Source organism: Coffea eugenioides, chromosome 6, assembly GCF_003713205.1.
Source record: "Coffea eugenioides isolate CCC68of chromosome 6, Ceug_1.0, whole genome shotgun sequence".
In the NCBI taxonomy this organism is placed as follows: domain Eukaryota; kingdom Viridiplantae; phylum Streptophyta; class Magnoliopsida; order Gentianales; family Rubiaceae; genus Coffea; species Coffea eugenioides.
The window spans coordinates 34279372-34284714 of NC_040040.1; the positions used below are offsets into that span (position 1 = coordinate 34279372).

Here is a 5343-nt window from a genome sequence, read left to right on the forward strand (position 1 = left end):
TTCAGACGTCCTACAATTATGTTTTTCATTCAAAAGACTGCGTTCAGTATTTACTCGCAAATTGTCGGATATCCAATGCTGCGCTTGTGTGCACGATTCTACTGTTCGATAGACAACATTGCTTTTTAATCCTTCATGATTTGCTTTCCTCCTTTTTCTATTTTGCAAGATACATGTCCCTAATCATTTCTCATATAAAAATATTAGTCCAAATCATCATTTTGTTATATTATCATCAAAATCAAAGATTGATCAACCTAAGGGTACGTTTGGTTCTCCATAGAATTGGAGTATAGAATTGGAATTGAAACCTCAATTTCAATTCTTGTGTTTGGGTATTATTTTTCCTATAGAATTAGAATTGAATTGCAATTCTAAATCCATCGAATTCCGTAGTTCCAATTCTTTGGCTGGACCAAAGAATTCCAATTCCAATTCCACGCTTGAACTCTTAAATCGGGTCAATACGCGGGTCTTTTACGGGTAAAATCTAAAAATGGGTCAACTATAAAATTGAGGGAAAAAACTCAAGCGTCTCTCTTCTCTTCCCATTATCGATCGCCATATCTAATGCTCTGTTGGAGCATTCCTGCCGCCGCCTCCTCCACTTGGGCTGGCCACTGCATAACACAGGTTGAAATTATGGGGTTTTAATTAGTATCTGTCAGCCTTCCCCTTCCCTTCCAGTGAATGAGTTGAGAATTGATTCGATGAGTGAAGAATGAAATTTCATTACCAATTTGGCAAAATTCATTGATCAATTCCATCTTAGCGTCCAAGGACAAACAAAAGTGCCCAACTTCTTCGTTATTTCCTTGAAGCTGATACTTGTTCAGGAGAGAACGAGGAATAGTCTCTATTATTAGCAGTCTCTCCCTAGCATCAGGCGAGAACGACATGGCTTTGTAATTTACTCCCTACTATTCCAGATTTTTCAGATAGAATTAGAGTATATAAAGGTAACTTCATAATTTTATTTTTTTCTATTAAACATTATTTTTTTAAGGTATTTTTTTGATAATTTGTGGTATTGATTGATTCTATGCGATTATTATTATTATTTTAAGCTTGTAATTTACGATGTTATGAGAACAAAAGAACAAGTTGGTATTTGGTTTCCATTTTCTTGTTTGTTTGAGTTTTAGTTAATTAGTCAAAATTTGTCTTGGAACCCATTCGGGATAATGCCTGACTCATAGGATTTGAGAGTACTTATTAGGAACTTGGACATTTTTTTATTGATTCTGAGGCTTTTGGAAAAATCAACTTTGATTAGAAGTAAACAACTTTCATGAAACTTGAGAAGAAAAAAGTTGATGGAAATTGTCCTGCCCCTGATCGTGGTGAATTCTGAGCTCTCTGTATTTTGGTTTCTTCTTGTCGATAGTACATTGAGGAGGATAGGAGTTGAAGATAGGCATAGACTAACTTTTGTATTCCATTGTTGCTCTGATTGTCCACTGTCACTTGATTGATTATTTTCCCTTGAACTTTGATGAAAATTGGAGAGCTCATACTGTAAAAGTTGAAAGGATTAATCATGATATGAAAAGGGAACCTTTTTGTTAGTGTTTTCTTGTTGAATTTTTGGTGTTGTTTTGTCTTTAGACAAGTAAATTGTTGAATGAAATTCTGGTTGATCTGTATTTGAATGGAATTTTGTGATCCCTTTTGTTTCTTCTGGTGGATGGTGTGTAATATGAAGAACATACCTAGATATTGATGAATAAAAGGTTGATCCTGGCAAAATTTTAAGTGAACAGCCTCTGCAACAACTAATTTTCTCATCAGAGAATTCATCGTCTTTGAGTTTGCTCAATATCAAGGGATGCTCATAACTGAAATGTTGGATCTGCTCCATTAATTCTCTCTTGTGTGTGTGTTGTGTGAGATAGAGGAGAGAAAATGAGGGAGTGTTGAATTTAGTTCTCTGAGCCTTAGAGCTTAATTATCAACTTTCCTGGCCAATGGCTGCTGAAATGTATATTAAGAAAAAAAGGTGAACAATGCTTTACTTAAAGATCAACATAGCTTAAACCTTTTAGACTGCATATTCTTTGCTCTTAGTAGTAGCTAACAAATTGGAACTCACTTTCTTACCGAGGAAGTAGTCTTCATATTCACAAAAGTTTTAACACATCCTAATAAAGCATAAACAGTTTGCGTGAAAAAAAATGAAGGTTCGTTTCAGTAACACTATCTTCCTGCAGTCATAAGAAAATGAAAAATCAATTTTGCTTTTATCGTATATGATAGAATTCATCTCTTTAAAACTTGTATTATATTAACAAAATCTATTTCACCAATACGCATAAATTTGTTGGCTGTTGGCTGTTATGATCAAGTATATAACGTCTCCAGTTCACACTCCAAGGCTGTTGGCTGTTATGACCAAGTGTCAGATTAAAAAATCTTCTTAAAACCAGTTCTATTCTTCTTAACTTAGTATCTAGAATCATAGAAGGAATCACAAATTTACTTTGACAGAGCGAATTTTTAGTTCTATACTGCAGTGGCTGTTGAAAAACTTGTTGTCAGGGCCTGAAAAATATTTTATGTATCAGCTCAAGGCTGCTAAATTCTCGTCAATGGACATGGAATGTGATGAATGTTTGTTTTGGACTATTTAATGTTGTCATAAATTCTCTCACACACTCTCTCTTAGCGTATATTTAAATGTGTTTGATTGTTCCTAATATGTTACAGGAAGGCTTGTTTAACCTTGCCCTGCATTTAAGTGAAGTCGGTGCATTCTTCTTGATATCAAAGTTGTGGGCTGACATGAAGTTGGGCATGCTTAAAGGCTGAAGATCGTCACTTCAGTCTTCATTGTATCTGTGGTTTTATAAAGGTATTTATTTTCAAGCACTTAGAATGCTGTGAATAGGTTTTTGATGTGAAAATTATAGCTCTATCTCTGGCTTTCATGTTTCAACTATTGAGCCTGGTAATAACGGTTCAATTTTGACACTAACTAGAACAGTTGTCCTGCAGTTCTTTGTGTATGTTTCTGTATATAATCAATTGTTACGCATATTTTAAAGCTTATGTGGTGTAACAGTTGGGCCTTTCCTGCAATTCATTGCTAGTTAGGAAATTGTAAATAGCTATCTTTATCTCACACACACACACACATATATAGAGGAGTTTCAAGGGGAAGATAATTAATCTTTTGTTCTGTAACTCACAGAATTGAGTGTAATAGTTTCCCAAGCTTGTTTTTCAAGGCAAAATGGGCAGTACCAAATCGAAACACTAACCTGATCATAGCAATGAATCACAGAAGCTAATAATTATGTTTACCAACAACTTGCACAAACTAATGAATTACAAAATTGTAGCTAATTCCTAAGCGATCTCTAAAGTATTAAAGGTGTATAAGCCAATATATTTGTTTCTGTCAATAGTTGTATTCACAAGCTGTAAATGTAATATTTCGGGAAAGGCAAAAATATTATTGCAGATTATTATGTCAGAGGTTTCATTAGCTATCATTTTAGCTTCAATTGACTATGTAGAATTTAACACACTCACTTTTTAAAATTTGGTCTTTTGACTTACCTTTTCTTATTGTTGTCATGATTTTGAATTGCAGAATTTGGATATTGACATGGATAAGGAAGGAGACGAGCAAAAAACAAAAAAGAGAAAAGTGGTAGTTGCAAATTATATGGTAACAGTAGCCACATTAGTAGTTTGGTGGCATGAGAAACATATAGTAAAGGAGCCTTACTTGGATTTTAAAGTAGCACGTGAAATATATCTAAGGCATCTTTACTATGGAAACAATAGAGTTTGTGTAGAGCAACTTAGACTCAATAAACATTGTTTTACTGTTTTATGTACAAATTTAAGAGAGCATTGTGGGTTGAGGGATACTAGAAATATTACTGTTGAAGAAGCAGTTGCAATGTTTCTCTATGTTCTTGCTCATAACTTTAAGAATCGCACTGTCAATTTTAATTTCATAAGATCAGGTGAGACAGTTAGTCGATACTTTAATATAGTTCTATGTGCTATCATAAAATTGGGGAGGCACTATCTTATCCAGCCTTAAATGGAAATGGAAGGTTACGAGCATGAAAAGTGGGAATGGTTTCAGGTAATCAATATTTTTTGATATTTGTTAATGAAGATAATATCTACAAGATTCATCAACTTATGATATTTTGTTTATAATACAGGATTGTCTTGGAGCATTAGACGGTACTTATGTTAAAGTACATGTTCTTCTTAGAGATCAAGGAAGATATAGGAATAGGAAGAATGAGATAGCAACAAATGTTTTAGGTGTATGCTCCCGTGACATGAGATTTACATATGTATTGCCTGGATGGGAAGGTTCTGCAGCAGATAGTAGAGTTCTACGGGATGCGTTAGTTAGATCAGATCCATTAATTGTTCCCAAGGGTATGTGACAATTAGATATCAAGTGTTTTTTTTTCTTTTAACTATAAATGAGTAATAATTTGTTGTCTAACATTACAGGCAAGTACTTTCTTGTTGATGCGGGTTATGCAAATAGCTCCAGTTTCTTAGCTCCATATAGGGGAATTAGATATCATCTTAGCGAGTGGTCTGCTAGTGGGAGCAAGCCTCAAAATTTTAAAGAGTTATTCAACCTTTGACATTCAATTGCTCGAAATGTGATTGAAAGGACATTTGGTTTGTTCAAGAAGCGGTGGGCCATTTTGAGAGATGCATCTTTTTTTTATGTTAAGACTCATGTCATGATAATTAATGCATGTGCCATCTTTCATAATCTTATTCGAGTAGAACAACCAAATGACCCTTACTTGGATGAAGTTGATGCTGAGATGCGAAGAGTACAACATGAGATTGATGATGAAGATGAAATGGAAGATGGAGATGAGGAAAATGGAATGGAAGATGATGGTCCAAATAATGATGGTGGTGTAAATGTTGTTAACGAGAATCGAATTCGAACAGTACAACCAACTAGCGAGTGGACACAATTTAGGAATGCTTTAGCACGAGCAATGTTTATTGACTATCAAATTAGACAAGGCCATCATGGAAGTTGAAATTTGATAGGAATTTATTCGAACTTAATTTAATATTAGAATGGCCATTTATTGAAAAATAGTAGCAATGTATAACTGTGCTTTTCTTTCTCTTTTTTTTTTTTGGCTAAAAACACGTTGTTTGTGTATTCATTTATTGAAATTTCTTGTAAGATACAAAACTCAAATATTTATAATAGGTACAAGTTATGACTTTCCTCCCAATTCATATCATAGAGTAGGCTTTTGATTTTCTAAAATTTAAAGTTCTTAACTTTAAATTTGTATCAAGGTTTTAACTCGATAAATATTAACTACT

The 5343-nt window shown here is 33.8% G+C and overlaps 1 long non-coding RNA gene across 1 annotated transcript; it reads left to right on the plus strand.

Annotated features, from left to right (window-relative positions):
- Nucleotides 1-552: 552 nt before the first annotated feature.
- LOC113775798 lies at nucleotides 553-3777 on the plus strand. Its single transcript, XR_003468936.1, has 3 exons — nucleotides 553-633; nucleotides 2707-2851; nucleotides 3596-3777. It is a non-coding gene; the product is annotated as an uncharacterized LOC113775798 (long non-coding RNA).
- Nucleotides 3778-5343: the final 1566 nt, after the last annotated feature.